Source organism: Rattus norvegicus, chromosome 12 (assembly GCF_021556685.1).
Source record: "Rattus norvegicus strain SHRSP/BbbUtx chromosome 12, alternate assembly SHRSP_T2T, whole genome shotgun sequence".
Lineage (NCBI taxonomy): Eukaryota > Metazoa > Chordata > Mammalia > Rodentia > Muridae > Rattus > Rattus norvegicus.
Window position 1 is genome coordinate 13625028 of NC_141545.1, and position 18530 is coordinate 13643557.

At 48.4% G+C, this 18530-nt stretch overlaps 1 protein-coding gene across 3 annotated transcripts in view; it reads right to left on the reverse strand.

The window, feature by feature from the left end:
* The window catches only part of Mtus2 (microtubule associated scaffold protein 2), a 371981-nt gene extending 359811 nt beyond the window's left edge, over positions 1–12170 (reverse strand). Inside the window, 1 exon segment of one of the 3 annotated variants that reach the window (NM_001374100.2) lies at positions 11393–12066. The gene's annotated coding sequence lies outside the window, so the exon portion shown is untranslated. 3 annotated transcript variants of the gene reach the window in all.
* Between the last annotated feature and the right edge of the window lie 6360 nt (positions 12171–18530).

Here is an 18530-nt window from a genome sequence, read left to right on the forward strand (position 1 = left end):
ACCACGAAGAAGGAGATGTCTATTGTATCTGTAAAAAAAAAAAATCATTAACAAAACATGAAGCTTGAACTTGAGTCTCAATTGCCATCTGAATGTATTCTTTGCGCTTTTAAATGAAACAAGCTTTCGTAGGAGAATTCATTGTCGGTGGCCTTTTAAATGAATGAAATCGCTTACAGAAAACATAAATAAAAACAGTGGCAGCTCTTTACTGAGAGATAGCAGGAAGCGTAAGGCACTCAAGGGGTGACCGCAACGAATAATAAACGAAAGAGGACTGTATGTGAACTGGACCCCTGGCCCCTGACCCCTGCCCCCTGCCCCCCCCAAACAAGCTTCCGGGTCACTGGTCCCAATCTGGTCTAGCAGACGATCCAGCTGTGGAGACCTGAGAAAGAAAAAGATACCTGAAAACACGGGAGAGAGCGAAAAACACGGGAGAGAGCGAAAACACGGGAGAGAGCGCCAGCGAAACACAAGCAACAGCAGCGTGATGACGTATCCGGGTGGAATAGGTCCGGTCCGAGTTTTTAGGCTCTACACTGTAATTACACAAACTTCCAGTTGGTGTCATCCTGTGAGCTTCTACAGGCTAAGTCTAGGATTAGGGAGCCACTTAATCTTATTTTCTGGTTAATCCCCCCATGGATTACATGACTGCATTTTCTCACTGTCTTCATCCCTTGGGTAGTTAATGACCATGAAAACCCCGCAGAAATGAAATCATTGAAAAAGCTGACACTCTTCTGGGGGGCACACGCCTCTGACTCGTGATAACTGTGTCTGTTTGGTGGCTCTTCTGTGTTGCAAATGCTATTACATGTAGTCTCTTCCAGATTAATTTTATTTTACTTCAGGAGAAATTAAGAACCAAATAAACTTATGGATCTTAAAATGATGAAAATATCAATTGCATCCTTTAAAAAAATATTTTCCGGGGTTGGGGATTTAGCTCAGTGGTAGAGCGCTTGCCTAGCAAGCACAAGGCCCTGGGTTCCGTCCCCAGCTCCAAAAATACTAATACTAATACTAATACTACTACTACTAATAATAATAATAATTTCCAAAAATTCAGGAAAAAAAACTTTTTTCCCTCAATCATGTGACAGAAAGACCCACTGTTAAACAGTGGAAAAAACACATGTTTTCCTCCAAATCCCTCCTGGAATAAATATCACAAAATCTTTGCTCTTCTTGGGTTGAGGGCCAGCCACCAGGCTCAATATTCAACCATTTTCACCTAGAAAGCTAATGGAAAGTTTTTCTGGATTAAAAAAAGAAAGAAAGAAAGGAAGGAAGGAAGGAAGGAAGGAAGAAAGAAAGAAAGGGACAAGATTGGGGAGAATTATTATAAACAATTAAATATTCAACACCATTTATTGATTAACATCCAATAATTTTCTTCTCGGTGTCAACAGTCTAGTATCTTGGTCTTGGTGACCAAAAGATAATAACTGCATTCTCTCCAACTCTAGGGGTCTTCCTGATGCTTCTCGTTCTTTCTTCCCATCCACAGCCATCAGCAATGCCTTCCCAGCCTCCCCTCCGAAATGCTTAAGGTCTCTCTAAGAGCAAAGCTGTGGCTGGGATCACAAGCAAGGGGGAGGGTGGGCAAGAGAGGCAGGAAGAGCGGGTGAGAATGGATGTCGGGTCTAGAGAGGGGGTGGGGACGGGGAGCAGGTGCTCACGTGGGAACTGCACACACCACACTGAGGATGAAGCAGGTCCAAAGCCGAGCCCAGACAGGATGAAAAGAATCCACCCCTGTCTGATAAATATATTAATAACCCATCTATCGTAAGAGCCTACCACCACCCCCACCACGCCTCTCTTGACATAATTCATAGTGCGCACAGTACTGTTGGAAGGAGAAGCCAACAGAAGAGCAGCCCTGTGAATCCCTTGGTACCCAATATTTACATGTTCGAAGATGTGTTTCTTTCTGAGTGGGAACAGGAAAAGGTGGAGTGTTTCCCCTCCCGCCAGGAGACCCATTAAATCAGCAGCCTCCTGCCCGTCCTTCAGTTTTACTTGCTTTCTTTTCACTGTGTTCATGGGTGAGCGCCCTCCTGTCAAAAAAACACCTTGGTCTCTTGAGTACCAGTCACCTGCTTTCTGTCCCTATTTTCTAAGCGTAGGGATGAAATATAAGATCAAACGTGTGACGTCAAAACTGCCATTGGAACTCTAGAGAGCAATGAAAGAGTCCAAGTTGGCAAGCTAGAGAAAACCAATCATTTCCCTCATAACCAATCAGGCTTCTCAAAGATCACCAGGGGGAAAGTGGCATACAGAGGCACTCTGTCTGCAGGGTCTCCGTAGTGGCTGTACCTTAAAACAGAGGCACTGGGACCTACGCTGACCACCACAAAGCCCAAAGTGTGTTGTTAGTGATAGCCATTGGTGAGGGGGAGCCTTAGTAATCAGAGAAAAGCACGTATTGTTATTAATGGCTACTGAAAACTAATAGCCCTGACCATTTGCGATTATAGAATCTGTGGTAAGGAGGAGACAGAAGGCAATGGTTTGCTAATAAGGAATTAGGGACTCGGAAGATAACTCAGGTATTAAACAAAGGGCTTGCCACACAGAGCCGTGGGACCAGAGTTCCATCCCTATCAACTTCACAAAAAGGTGGGGGTGGGTGTGATCCCTACACTGGGGGAACAGACAGGTGGAGCCTGGGACTCACTGGCCGGCCAGGCTCACTTAGCTCACACATGATGGGTCTTCATAAGAGATCCTGTCTCAAGACGCAAGATGAACAGCTCCTGAGGAACGACATGCCAGGTTGATCCCTGGCACACATTAAAGTTCATGAACAAAAACATGTATGTAAGAGTTTGAATGAAGTTAAGGGGTCCTGGCTGGTCTGTGAGAATTATATATGCACAAGTGAAAGCCAAACTGGATAAGGAAGGGCATTCTCAGAAGGACCACAGGCTGGCCAAGAAGCAACTGGTCAACCTCACACAGAGGAACCCTGGGGCATAGGGAACGAACACTGTGGCGAGAGTAGGGCCTCTAGACCATCACTAACAACAGCACATGGAAACTAGTGAAAGACCCTGGGCCTCAGATAGAAAAGGGCTGAGGAGACGGACTTTGCACATTGGTAAACAATCGAAACCAGGTGTCTACACACAGAGAACATTGATGGAATTCCTAAATACAAACCCTCAGGTTGATCCTGATGCTCCACAGATATATATACTTAAAAGTGTTCTCTGAATGACTAAAAGGCAGCCATATTGAAGAAGCACTATGAATTTAGTGTACGAACTCTACCGGAGAGATGGTCTCTATAGTCATGGGAGTCATAAATGGGTCCTTTTATGTCCTTTACTCTTCATAGTAACCCCTGGGATCCCAAAACCCCCGTCTTGTAGAAGACCGAAGGGAAATAAGAAAAGTCAATGGCTTGTCTGCAATGCTGAAACTAGAACGCAAACCCCACTGCAGGGCTTCCCACAGCCTGCTAGCAAGGAAGGGAATCCAAGATCCCTAGCAGGTGACCTCCGATAGCTCAGCCTCCAGTTCCAGCTCAGCCACGCCACTCCGCGGGCAAGCCGCGGGCAAGCCGCTCATGCGCCTGCTCCAACTGAACCAAACCGCTGAAGACGTGCTAGCGCTAGCGGCGCTTCTGCAAGCACCCCTGCCTTTCCTCCTGGCTCTCCGGAATCGCCCCACCCTTCACCTTCCTGAGCATCGCCCTAGTAAAGCCCTTCTTGTCCAGCTCAGCCTGGCCCAGGCAGGACTCACAGCTTCCTCCACTGGACAAGGGAGGACAAGAAAACGATGCCATGCCTGTGCCATGTGTGTCTCACCGCAGCAACGGACCGCGTGCTTTTTGAGGAAGAACGGGAGTAATGTCTTCAGAATAAATAAATATCAGAACTTTGTGTGCATCGCGGCACATTTCTAAAAGCCCGAAGGCTACATGAAAGTCACCGATGCAATAACCATTCCCGCAGACATGGCTTCTGGGTACCAGAAACGCAGCCAGTCAGTAGTACTAAGAGTCGTTATTTGTATAAAATACAGGTTTCTGAACCGGATGTGGTGGTGCGCACCTTTAGTCCCCGCACTCAGAAGGCAAAGGCAGCCAGATCTCTGAGTTCCAGACCAGCCTGGTGTGCAGGGGCAAAACCCAGGACAGCCAGGGCTACGCAGAGAAACGCTATCTCGAAAAACCAAACAATAAAAATAAAATACAGGATTTGAGGGGTTGTGAGGTGGCTCAGCAGGTAGAAATGAGTTCCACCTCCGGAACCCAACCGACTTCACGAGTTGTCTACTGGCCTCTACATGCGTGCCTGGGAAAGTTAACATATTACAGCTAGATTAGATGACATGAACCGCCCTGCCACTAATTCAATTTGGCTTTACCTTTCAATGCCAACACCAGAATGCACCACGTATGCGGCTCACAGTACTGTATTGGATAGGATTACTATATAGGTACAGCCATTCTCATCTGTGTGCGTCTTCTACGTTTTATTTTTTTTCTACTTTCGCTCTTTTTTTAGAATTTCATACGTGATTACTGCATTGTATCATTTCTACCTCACGCTCCACCTTCCGAACCTTCCGAGCCTCCCCCACTCCTTCCCAAGTCCCTTCTTTAACTATTATTGGCACACACACACACACACACACACACACACACACACACACACACTAAAGTTCTATTGGAAAAAATAATTAATCGACCCTTTTTATTCCAGGAACGTCCAACCTTTGAGGCTCAAGTACTAGGCTCCAGAATGACACTAAATAAAGGGTGGTGGTGGGAGGTGCATTTCTGCTCTTCCGTTCCCAACCCAGTGAACGAAAATACCAGCTCTAACTCGCATGTACAGCTCACCGAGGCATCTTAAATTCTTCTCAGAATTATAACCCAAAACCCTTGCAGAAACTTTTCAGTATGAAGTTTGAGGATCAAAGACAACGTCATTGTATTAAAATAATTTCCTAAGAGCTGGAGGGATGACTCAGTGCTTAGAGCACTGACTGCTCTTCCAGAGGACCTGGGTTCAATTCCCAGCACCCACCTGGCAGCTCCCAAGCATCTGTAACTCCAGTTCCGGGGAATCTGACGCCCTCTTCTGGCCTCCATGGGCACTGCATGCACAGTGCACAGCTATGGGTGCAGGCAAAATACCCAAACGCATAAAATAAAAATAAATAAATAATGTTAAAAAACGATTGGGAACTAAAAACGGTTTGGGCATATGTGACAAGTTCCCATCTGTGTGTGTAGAAAGACTGTCTGAGAAGGTATTTTGCATGAGTAATTTCAAACAGTTCAGCGCAGAGACAATTAACTCTGGTAGTTTGAGATTGCTTCTCCAGTCATTTCGCAGAGACCGTGTTCATATTGTGTTTGGGATTAGTACTTCCCAGCAGCCATCTGGCAAAGTGTGGGGACTTGGCTTTCCTACCGTTTGCCTCTGTTGTCATTTCCTGAAACCCGTGGCTCTATGCTCCGTGCTGTCTCCCCTGTGCTTCTAGAAAGCACCGAAAAATCTCTGTAGCCATCTCAACTTGCTTCTGGGCAGATGTACTACAGTAGCTAATATGCCACGCTCGCCTCTTCTGTCTGCAAGAGATTCAGACTTCCCAGTACCAATACCAACCTGTCATCCACACTGGGCTGGCCTTAACCACACCCACTGCTCACTTCCTACACACGGTCTAGGAACTGAATCTGCTCTTTCAGTGGGGCTGGAGGTCCTTAGAGGGCACAGGGCAAACATGGAGAAGTACTGAAGGGTCATCACGATGCAGGACAAGGGCCGTTCATTATCCTCGAAGAAAATAACCGTTCTTGCGAAACGCAAAGCAAGCACGATATCAGCAGACTATAGTTCCTCTCCTTCCATCTAGGACACACTCTGGTAACAAAACACTCTGGCGAAGAGTCTAAGAAGTGACTGGGAATATGATTTTCCCCCGAGACAGTCTCTCTCTACGTAGCACTGGATGCCCTGAAACCTGCTATGTAGACCAGGCTGGCCTCAAACTCACAGAGACCCACCTGCCTTTACCTCCCGAGAGCTGGGGTTAAAGGCCACTGTGCCCAGCTGCGATCTTATATCTGTTTTGCAATCCATTTGGATTTCACATTACGCAGACAAATGGATCTGTTGTAATGGCCTAGTCACGACAGCTGAGAGTACCAAAAAGCCAGGAATGCCTTAAATCCCCCGCATCTCCCAGGTTTACCACGAGACACAAGATGGAGCAACAGACGCAGTAGCCGCCCATAACTGTCTCCTGCGGGTGTCCATCAAAGCTCCTACGAGGTTCCTTCCGCCACTGCAGGAGACAAAGAACCCCCACACGGCAGGCGCCTCCTTAGGCTCCTGGGGGTGAAAAGTGGTTACAAGCCAAGGTCTTTTAAAAGTAAGCATTTCACCTAGACGCCTAGACTTTCTCCTAAACCCTGACCTCCTCCTCTGTGCCCAGGAAAGGCGGGTAAAAGAGCAGCCGGTTCCTAGCTACCATTCTCCCAGGGGCTTCTCTACCTTCTGGGATAAAGGATCTGTGGAAGCCTGGGTCCAGGTGCACACGTACACACATCCACATGTCTGAGCCGTCAGATGCGAGGTGAGTGTCTGGGTGTCCAGGAGCCTTGCCCCTCTAAACACCGTATAGCCAGGTTGCCTTCACGTGGGTTTTTCTCTGACTCGTTTTCTTTCGATATTGAAATACTCATCAAGGACGAATTTTGTGGTTCTCCACCACAGCGCCCATATTTTTGAGGGGCAAAAAAAATCCAGGTGGCCAGGGAACTCGCCTGCTGGCCTCTTTGCTAAAACAGACCAGGAGGATTCCCACTGAGGATAAAAGCCCTACTCAGTGGTCCAGATCAGGTTTCTGATGCCCTGAGACACCTTGGTTACACCTGTCTCTCTGCCATCAACCTACACGCCCTGCGGGACACGCCGGCACTAACTCATCCAAGCTGCTGGTGGCTCGTTATGATATTAGCATGAGAATTTCCAGTGCTACCCTTAGACCTGGCTCCCAGGGGCCAGCTGCCCTCTGCGCTCCATGGCTCCTCCCTTACCAGGAACCCTTGAGGGTCAGCGCTATATGCGTTCAGTGAGCTTTCCCTGACCATACTACTAGAAATAGTGATTCTCTCCTCCAAACTATTCTCCCCCGTCTGACTTATTTTCCTCCACTGTACCTAGTCCATTCGACATTTTACTTATGCTCCTCGGATTCCTTATGGCACTGTGTTTTCCCGTTTTCTTCACTGTGTATACCCTTGTATGGTGGTGATACATTTTTAATCCAGGCACCAAGCTGCGGTAGGCACAGATTTTATTCAGGACAAGAGGAAAAAAACCTTACAGAACTTCAACTTGACAAGGTGATGGCACACACCTTTCATCCCAGCACTCAGGAGGCAGAGGCAGGAGGACCTCTGAGTTCGAGGGCTAGCGCAGTCTACAGAGAGCATTCCAAGACAGCCAAGGTTACACAGTGAAACCATGTCTCAAAGAATAGGAAGAGGAGGAGGAGAAAAGGAGGGGTGAGGAGTGGAAGGGAAGGAGGAGAAACGGAGAGGGAAGGGGGAAGGAGGAAGGAGAGGAAGAAGAGGAGGAGGAGGAAGAAGAAGCAAAACAACTTCTACTTGAACTTAAATCCTGTCCATGAACGTGGGGTCAGAATGATGGGAATAGAAGTATACAAAAATAAGGCAAAATATTCAATGTCTGTGGTTAGCGGGTTCTGTCTGCCGTCTAGCACTGCCATGGTTAGGTCTCAGCCCTCTGCAGAGACTGGAGGCAGAGCCTTGTGCCTCTGAGTGAGCACAGTTTAAAAGGTCTCTGAGAAACAGCATCCCTGGGTGGCAGAGACTCGTTTACATCACAAAGTGATGGCGAAATGACTTACAATGTTATGGTTTTGTTTCGCTTTTAAAATAAATAATGTAACAAACGGGAATTAAGCTAAAGTCTTTGCCAGGTCATTCTGTGCCCACTACAAACCCCGTTTGAGAGCCTTCAAGTCTCAGAGCTAGTGGATGAGAGGACAAAATCATTCATGCTGAAAGTGCAGATCTTCTAGGCCAATGTCAACCCCAGTTGAGGAAAGGGCTCATAAGGGGTGCTTGGTGTGTTTGGCGAAGGGCGGCGTCTTTAGAAATGGACGGGTGATGTGTGATGGTGAATGGATGGATAATGAATTGTGGATGCTGGACGACAGCTGATGCATAGATAATAAATATCAGGTGACTGATGGCGGCTGATGATAGATGAGGACACCAGGTATGTGCTATGGTGGGGAGAGTCAAAAAGGGAAGGTTTGAAGACATCCAGGTTCCAATAGAAAGCAGAAATCCAGTCAGAAAAAGGAAACCCTCCTCAGCCCTTTGTAACAACTCCCTCTCAGTCACAGTTTAAAGGCTCTTGCCACTGAGAAGACTGCCAATCAGACAGTCTCCTGCCTCACCTGGTCCTTCCCAACATACTTTGTTTCTTGTGAGGCTTGGTTTGTTTGTTCACTATTTGAAATTCCTTCTTCTTTTTTTTTTTTCCCCCGGAGCTGGGGACCGAACCCAGGGCCTTGCGCTTCCTAGGTAAGCGCTCTACCACTGAGCTAAATCCCCAGCCCCTTGAAATTCCTTCTTGAGATGGATGCTAAAGGGTTTGTAGAGGAAGGTCTCCAGCAGAGCTGGGGCTCTCTGTTCCCATTAACATTTTTTAATGACTATCTCTTAGTTGTTTTGTTTCCGTTTTTTTTTAGTTCCTTCTCTTTTGGCAGCCTGCCTCTGAGATGTAGATGAGCCGCAGCCTACTTTCCACACAGATCCTCTCCCGGCGCTGCTTTTGTGTTGTTGTTTTTGTTTTGTTTTGGTTTTGGTTTGTTTTGTTTGTTTGTTTGTTTGTTTCTCCAGATCACGCTCAGATCCGAAAAGAAGTCCTGAGAGATGACAAAACACGGGGCTGGTCTTTGGGAACCTGTATGATGTCAGTAGCTCCATGAGGTTCGGGGGTGGGAGGACTGGGGGGATAGCTCAGCACTTAACATCATGGCTGCTGGGGTTGGGGATTTAGCTCAGTGGTAGAGCGCTTGCCTAACAAGCAAGGCCCTGGGTTCGGTCCCCAGCTCCGAAAAAAAGAAAAAGAAAAAAAAAAAAGAAAGAAAGAAAGAAACATCATGGCTGCTGTTGTAGAGCAGCTGGGTTCGATTCCCAGCACTCACCAGGCAGCTCGCAGCCATTTCTAGCTCCAGTTTCAGGGGATGTGATGCCCTCTTCTGGCCCCTATGGGTACTGCATGCATATAGTACACAGCCGTGCAGGCAAAATAAATATTTTGAAAAAAGGAAAAGGCTGTTCTAGAGAGATGGCTTAGCGGTTAAGAGCACCAACTGCTCTTCCAGAGGTCCTGAGTTCAATTCCCAGCAACCACATGGCAGCTCACAACCATCCATAGAGGATTTGACGCCCTCTTCTGGTGTGCGCAGAAGGACAGCTACAGTGTACTCATATAATAAAAAAATAATAATAAAATTTAAAAGAAAAGGCTATTTCATAAGGTAACATTTAAACATAATGGAACAGATTCGAGTCATAGAAACTTGGACTTATAAAATTGGGGGCTGAGAGAGTAGCAATGGAATCCTCCCTATTTAAAAAAGAACCCAAAACTACAAAACCACATAAATACATGGCCAGTGTCCCCCACCCCGGGGCCTCCCAAAGTAAGTCCAGGTGAGGGACCAGAAGCCCAAGATTCCCAGCCTCTGGGTCTCAGTCCGCATGTAAAGGGCTGCAGAAGTTTCCAGCCAGCACTGAGATCTCTAGAAAATTGCTAAACATAGCAGTTATCTACTCCAGCCATCCTCCCCAGTTCTTATCTCCCATTCACAAACGACCGTCCCTGCTGCTCCCTCTAATTGGGCAGCAACAATTCATTAGAAAGCCTCGGGCGTGTGTGTGTGTGTGTGTGTGTGTGTGTGTGTGTGTGTGTGTGTGTGTGTTGTGCATCCACATGAGCCTAGGTCTTTATACATCCTCCCCCACGGTTTCAGCTCTGACAGCCTAGTTCCGTGTCAATTATGTAATAGCCAGAGCAGAGAGTTTAACGGAGTACCAGAAGCACCACCGTCGTGGCTCTTACATAATCTCCCATAAAGCCTCGGTAAGCCCGCCCCCAAGGTATGGAAATGTACACTTATAAAAGATGCCAGTTTTCCCTCTGTCCTTAAAAATACCGAAAAGGCTTGCACCTGATTGACTAGTTTGCATTCCCATATAGTATATGAAATCGTCCATTCAGTGAGAAAAATAATCCTTGGTGAAACTTGATTTTTTTTATTATGCAAACAAAAGAAGACGCTCCCTCTCCCCAAGACTACTGAACTTTCAGGGTTTCCTCTGCGTAATGTACTGTACCCCACACTAAGACTCCCATGGGTACCCTTTGTGGAACTAAGGGTCCCTGGTACACACAGCTTTTCTTTGCAAGAAAAACAAGCAGGAAAATCACTTAAATGAAAAGAGACATGGGCTAAAATCTATTAGCTTCTCTCCAGTCCAACACAAGTTTCTCTCCCTATACACCACACGCATGGCTGTGGTACCTCGAACCCACAGAACCACACCTTACGCTGCACTGAGACTAAACGAAACCCGAAGCAATACCCACCAAACAGTCTTAGCCCTGACTACACATGTCAAGCACCAGAAAGCCAGACACATAACAAACGCCATCACCAGAAGCCAGTAGGGACAGAATGTGCATCTGATGCCTTCCACTTTCGTCTTTATACCTGAAAAATTACTGTACGTGTGAGCAGAGATCTTTATTAGCGATCAACTCACAATTAGCCGTGCCCACGTGACAGCAAAATAAACCTAACAGTTTAAAAGCCAAAAAGGCTATGTGACGGGGGACCTATTTCTTTAAATCACTTCCCACCTATTTCTTGTCAGAGACGTCCCACTGGTTTTCATAACAGACTTCATAAAAACCTGTTTTGTGTCTTAACGCTTGAGATTTTACCGTATGATTTTTTTTTTTTTTTTTTTTTTGGAAAGGACCTCGCGTCGCCTTTAAATGATATCGAAGCCATCGTATGCTTATCCTGAAGGAAAGTTTTGATCTAGGACAGAAATTATGGCTCTGACTTCCTGCGCTCTTACGTTCTCTGGTAACCGCTCCTAACTTTACCAGATACCAAATATTCCTGTGAAGCACTTACATAACAAAGAGTGCAGGCGCCTCTGGCACGCCGCCAAGCGTACTTCTCTGGGTGTTTGTATCTAAAATAGAACGGTAGTAACATCACTTGCAAGCCTGTAGTTCCTTTCCCTGCACAGACTCGGAATGAAGGGGGTTGAAAAAAAAATGGATGGAGCAAGCCTTACCATTCTAGAGCTCCAAGGAAATAACACATCGGTGCTAAATTAAGACGAAGGCACGGACCGAATTATCCCGAGCTGGGGGTGGAGAGGGGTGGGAGCTCGTTTAGGCTAACCCGCTGTCGCCTCTGAAACACCGTGCTCAACCTGGCATCCCCGGAAGGTGCGAGTGGGCTGCAGCCTCTCTCCGGCGGAGCAGAAGATGTGGGCAGCGGGGAGCGGGCGCTCTGATGCCAGAGAAGCCAGGGAAAGGCACCGCCTCCGCCCCGCTCTGCACCTGTCTCCAGCCAGATCGGGACGCGCGGACGACAGTCGCTCACCTGAGTCTGGAGGAGCCAAGAAGGATGTGCAGAGAGACCAGGGCAGCCTCCGGGAGCATCCCCGGCCGGGCTACCTCCGCTCGCAGCTCCTTCGCAGCTGGAGTTTGCAACGCGCCCACGCGTCCAGACTCCTGACCCACCCGGGTCTTCTGCAACTTGACAGAGCGCGGGCAGAGGTGGCGCAGGTGGCGAGCTTGGGGCACCAGGGTACCTGGGGCCGTGGCCGCAGCCAGCCCTCCGCCCGCGCACTTCACCGCTGGGCACCGCCCAGGCCACCCGGCTCCGATTACAGGGATGGCCCGGGCTGAGGACGCCTCGCCGGACAAAGACGCCGCTCCCGCCCACCCTCCAGTGAGGTGCCGTCCGCGGTGACAGAAGCCGGGTTGCAGCGGCCCAAGGCGCGCACCCCCTCCCGGCCGCCCGGAGATGCTCACGAGCCCCGGCGCCTCCTCTCGGCCGGAGCCCCGTGGGGGAACCGAGCGCCCTCTGCCGGCTGGACACGACCCTGCACTCACGGGACCACAGTGGCCCTGAGCATTCAGCCTCAGACCCCAGGGAAAGGGGAAACAGCCTGAGGTCGCCGACCTAGAGCCCGGACTCCCACGAGTGGGATGTGCTGTGGTCCAATCGGAAGAGAGAGCCTCTTTTAATTACGTGCGGCAAGAAGAGCTGGGGTCCGGCGGGAGAACTTGGAAGGGAGGTAGGGGGGCTGATGGACAAGAGACTAAAGTGGCTGTGAAAGGGTTTTGTGTGAGAGGCTGTGTGCGGGTTTGGCGGGGCTGCGGGGTGAGGTGGGGTGTCTTTTTGTTTGAGGCAGGATCTCACTTGGGACTCACAGATATCCTCCTGCTTCTGCCTCCAATTCTGGGGGCAATGCGTAGCCGGCTACCCACTTGAAAGACTCTTGGCTCAACGCGAGCTTGTCTGCTTCGAAATGCACACCATTCCTCGGAAGTAAACATGAACGCGGGACTTCTCAGTGGCTCTTCCAGGTCGCCTGAAAGCAGCGCACCTGGGAAGCCTGAAGACAGCTTGAGGGCTTCAGCAGCCTCTGGTTCCCAAGGCTTGGGACAGACTGGCAGAGAAATGACTACGAGGTGCTAGCAGAATGGGCTTGCTGATTCGCTTGCTCGCTTTCTCTTGGGGGTCGAGAGTGTGGGAAACTGCGCTCCCTCCCCCACCCCAGCACTGCTGTGCCGAGCAACATTTTATACCAACTGATTTTTATTTTAGTTATTTACTAACTGGTCTATATACTGAAGAGAGATCATGAAAGAGCGCTTTTCACACGGCTGTCTTTTTACATTATTCTATGTGGCTTCCCATTTCTTCTGGAAGAATCTAGGGCACATTTTATGGCTTTTCCTGTCACCTTCGGGTGTTAACAAGCGGTCTGACTGGCTGTTATTACAAAGTCCAGTCTAATCTAAATCAACCTTTAAGCGCATTTCATTTAAGCCTTCGTCCTTCCCTTCCCCTAACTCACAAACCCCCAGCCTGACTTAAACCTAGAAAGATAGAAAAGCCTCCTGCAAGCCCTTCACTTTCCTATTTGGGTGTTCTGTAAAGCTTGGTGTCTCCTAGGTGAAAGGAATGAGGTCTGGACGCTACAGCTCCTTCCTCGGGCCACTCCCACTCCTCCGGGGATGCATGCCCCGCCCACAGGCAAACCCGACCATTTTCCACTAAGTCAGCTCCTGGTGTTCACTAAACTCTCTACAGAAGCTCTGGCTAGCTTCTCCCTTAGCCTCACACTCCAGACGACAGGCACCAGCTTCTTCAACACATTTCTTCTCAGGCTTGTCTTCCCAACACAAAGTGAGTAAGTCTTTTCTCCTTGCCCTGCTGGTACCCTGCTGATCTCAGTGCTGAGCCAACAGAATGCCCTCCTAGCAAGGGCCGTGGAAAAGATCAGTATCTCTAGGCCATGGTAGCACAAGGCAAGGCACTGAGATCCAGGGAGCAGAAACAGCTAACAGCATAAAACTGACTCCTTGGGCTCTGCCAGGAAAATAAAGAGTATGCTAACATCTGGCTGGCTTTCTCTTCGTTAAACCTTTGATTGTGTCAGGGTCCCTGACCCATAGCGTGGTGGTATTCATACACTCAAGGCAAGTCCTTCATCTCAGAGAACCCTCTATGGAGATGTCCTCATAGACACTTCCAAGGTATATGCCACCAATTTCCAAGGTGATTCTAGGTCACCATGTTTCCCACCATGATGATAAACCTCTGAAACCATAAGCCAGCCCCAATGAAGTGTTTTCCTTTATAAGAGTTGCTGTGGTCACGGTGTCTCTTCACAGCAATGAAACCCTAACTAAGACACCCTTGTAGGCTCAACTATTTGAATGCTTGGTCCCCTGATAGGGTGTTGGAAAGGGTTAGGAGTTATGGCCCTATCAAAGGTGATATTGGGGTGTCAAAGGTGTCATTGGGGTGGGCCTTGAGGCTCCAGAAGCCCATGCTAGGTCTGGTGTCTGTCTGTCTGTTGCCTGTGGACCAGGAAGTAGCTCTCAGCTCCTTCTCCAGCACTATGTCTGCCTGTGTGCTATCATGCAACCCACCATGATGAAGATGGACTGATCCTTTGAAACTGTAAGCCAGCTGCCTTCACCATATCTCTTCGAAGCAATAGAACAGCGACTGAGAAAAGAAAATATGCAATATCTAGAGCCCTGCTGAAGGCACAGGCTTGCCCTCCTAGGATGCCATGAGAGTACCGAGGAAGCTCACAGAAGGCCTCTGGGAACGGCTATGTCAAAGTTACCAGGCTGAGCATTGACTTTCCTTCTGGTTCCTGTTCTCTGTTGATCGGATCGTCTTTGGGCCTTGAAGTCCCCAGATCTTCCTAGCTCACTAGGCTCATCCACCAGAGCTTGAGAGAGGGGAGAGAGACCATGAGAATGTGGTACAGAAATGGAATGTGGGCAGCCCAGCAGCCAAGACTAAATGAGTAAGGAAAATGTATTGCATCCACACAACATATTAGTCCACTTTCAAGAAAGATGTTCAGAGAAGTGCGGCCCGTGGATGGGCGCACACACACCGTTAGTCTCAACCCTTGGGAGGCAGAAGCAGACAGATTCTTCGAGTTTGAGGCCAACCTGATCAATGAGTTCCAGGACATCCAGGGCTACATAGAGAAATGCTGTCTTGAGAGGGGGGAAAAGGAAGATGGGTGCCTAGACTAGACACTTATCTAGAGACAGATAGAGGGGTCATGGTTGCAGGGGTAGGGTAGGGCATGAAGAACTGAGAGTTAATGTTTCATGTGAATACATACAAAGGATCTAACTCCTCAGATGAAAAGGATTCCGTGGGTAAACAAAGGGATGGGTGATCTCTTTACTCCTGTGCAAATAACTGTTGTTACGTACCGCTGCTGAAGCAGGGTGTGTGTGTGTGTGTGTGTGTGTGTGTGTGTGTGTAAAACAATGATCACAAAGTGTATTTTATGTTGTAGATGAATTCTAACTTATATAATAACTCTTCATATGGTTTGCACGTATGTGGTCTGTGTGTGGCTGGTGTGCATGTTCATTTGTGTACACATGAGTGGGGGCCCGCTCACACCTACCACACAGTGCATGTGCAGATGATACAGGGGTCTTAGGTGAGGGTTGGTGATCAAAAGTTACAGTTGAAGGTAGCTGGATGCAAATACCAGACTGAAGAAACACTAGTCAGAGAGAGAGAGAGAGAGAGAGAGAGAGAGAGAGAGAGAGAGAGAGAGAGAGGAGAGAGATCTGAGGACAAACTGTTACCAAGGGGATTTGAGGGGCCAAAGAGGTGTGAGTCAAGTCGAGGGCTCTGGGCCTGACTTTTTGTAGCCTTCCATGACCTTCCCCTTTCTGTCTTCCCTCCCCCCCCCACCTCCCCACCCCAGCTTCTCATTGGCCCTGCCCACCCTTTGGGCTGTATAGAAAGCTATAGAGGTTGTAACGTTCTTTGGGGGAATGGGGTATAACCCTGGGAGCAGGGAGCAGCCCCTCTCAAAGAGGAGTCTCTGTTTTCTGTATTGGCCCAGTTCCCCAGACTCTCCTGAAGGGAAGTCAGAGAACAGCACTGAGTGTGACTATTTGCCTCCTTGCCTTGTGTAAGACTCTCTCCTTGTCCACCGCAGTGCAGTCCAGGTGAGCTGGCCCACTTTCTTCCCCTGCCTCCTATTTCCCCAAAGAAGGAACAGGGATTTCAGATTCCGGCATGTTGCTCTGAGAAACAAAGGCCCTCCCTTCATAGTAAGAGTCCTAGAGACTCAGATTAGGAAAAGGCAAGACCTTTTATTTTATAACTTTGCCAAATCGGGCATCGTCCCTGCAGGGCAGGTTTGCTGACTGAGCGAAAGACGGGGTTTTGGTTGGTAGCAACCTCTGTAGGCCAGGCTGGCCTCGAACTCAAAGATCCACCTGCCTCTGCCTTCTAAGAGTTGGACCTAAAGGTGTGTGCCACCTCCACTCAGCTCAAGAAGAAGTTTTAAACCAGAATACAAGCCCCTTTGTTCTTGCCTCCTTGGCTGGTTATTCAGAAAGGTACAGTCTTGCATATTATACACAGGTCATGCTAGCTCATAGCTCAACTTAGGCTACATGTTTGTCTTTTTCTCAACAAAAACTGCTTGTGGATTCGTCTCTGCGATTTATAACCTGTCCATTTTGAAGCTTATCAGGCACACGGCCCTGACACATCTACACTTCACTAAGCCAACTTGGCTCTTAGTAAATGCAGCTCTAAGCTTTTTGGTGGGGGACTGGGCTGTAGCTGCGGGAGCAGCGTTTGGGTGGTGGTGGGCATCTTAGCAAGCTGTTGGCAGGGGTTCCAGTGTTAACTGTTCGTCTACTCTTTGATGCAAACTGCAGGCACCTTTGAAAAGGAGCCATCAGGGTGGGGCAGTGGTGGCACACGCCTTTAATCCTAGCACTTGGGAAGCAGAGGCGGGTGAATCTATATGAGTTCGAGGCCAGCCTGGAGTTCTAGCACAGACCATAAGGGCTACACGGAGAAACCCTATCTCAAAAAACAGATAAATAATCAGAAAGAGAGGGAGGGAGGGAGGGAGAGAGAGCGAGACAGAGAGAGAGAGAGAGAGAGAGGAAGGAGAGAAAATGAACCATCAGGTTCTATTTCTTACCTTCCTTCCGGGCTTTACATGGGTTCCAAACTCCCAGCAAGCAGTTTAACCACTGATCTACCTGCCTAGCCATGTGTCATGTGTCATGTGTGTGTGTGTGTGTGTGTGTGTGTGTGTGTGTTTCAAAAGAAGTGACCTTGCATCAAGAATTCCCGATCATGAGTCCCATGGTCTTTCTAGGCTTCTCCTCCAGACCCAAGTAGGTCTGCAGTGGAGACATTCCCATTCAACACCCTAGCAGCGGGGTTGGGGATTTAGCTCAGTGGTAGAGCGCTTGCCAGCTCCAAAAAAAGAAAAAAGAAAAAAAGAAAACACCCTAGCAGCACACCCCTGAACCAACCCCCAAACTTCTGGGACAGTGTTTCCAGCAAGATCAGGTTGTACAGGGTCTCTGGTCTCAGTCCCTCTGCCCCCAGTGACCGGCAACTAGCAAGAAGGCAAACCTCCTCTCCCAGGTGCCTCAGGGCACACTTCCAAGCTCTGTCTGTATCTCTTGGCCCTGCCACTGCCCCGTCACCCTTCTCCCACCAGGGTTCATTGCACAAGTTTGTTTTTGTTTTTGTTTTTGTTTTTGGTTCTTTTTTTTCCGGAGCTGGGGACCGAACCCAGGGCCTTGCGCTTCCTAGGTAAGCGCTCTACCACTGAGCTAAATCCCCAGCCCCCACAAGTTTGTTAAATGCAGTCTACACCTCCTCCCTCCACAGCTGGATACTGGATGCTGCTCTTAAGCCCCACCTGGGATTTATCCTGGGTGAGAGTGTAAAGATGCCTTATGTTCTTGATATTCTTGCCACCCAGAGTTTACGGTACATGGCTAATGGCCCAAGACCCAGCATAGAGCACTGTGACCAGGCTCTGCCTCCGCGATACACACATTTCCCCTACACACATTTCCCCTGCAGGTCCGCTTCTCCTTCTGTTTGAGACGCCTCTGCCTTTGTTTCTGGTGGGAAACAAAGCAAAAAGTCGTAAAATTCTCATCCTAGACAGAAGGCAAATCCCCCCTAGGCAGTTATGCTTGCCACAGCTGAAGCACCAGGAAAATAAAAATGGCTGCAATCCTCCTTTTTTTTTTTTTTTAATGCCATTTGAATTTCAAACGCATGAGTCCCTTGAGAACAGGACATTAATTTAAGGCTGTAAGTAAAATACTACCCATCTAGGGGTATTTTTTTATATCCTGTTTTATACGCTTAGAGTAAAATAAAATTCATTTATTATGGCAAAACCTGTCAGAAACCGCATGTATACATTATAATAATATGTAGTGCACAGAGGTCTTTGGAGGAAGCCTGACATATTCAACCTAGTTTTCCTAATGCCCCAGATTTCTTGCTTTTTATTTTATGTTATAGCTTCTAGACACCACAAAACAACAACACACACGCATATATAAATTTCGAAACACACACACATAAGTAGACACATATACATGAAAAATATTTCTCTCAATGTCAGTGAACACTGACAGAAATGTCGGGGCATTGTGATAAGGGGCTGGAGAGCTGGTTCAGTGGTTAAGAGAATTGGCTGCCCTTGCACGGGGCCTGGGTTCTATTCCCTGCACCCACGTGTTAGTTCACAACTGTCTGTAACTCTGGTTCCAAGGGATCTGACGCCCCCTTCTCGTCTCCATGAGTGATACGATCATGAAACCAGCATAAGATACCTGTGGGTAAAGCATACCTGCACA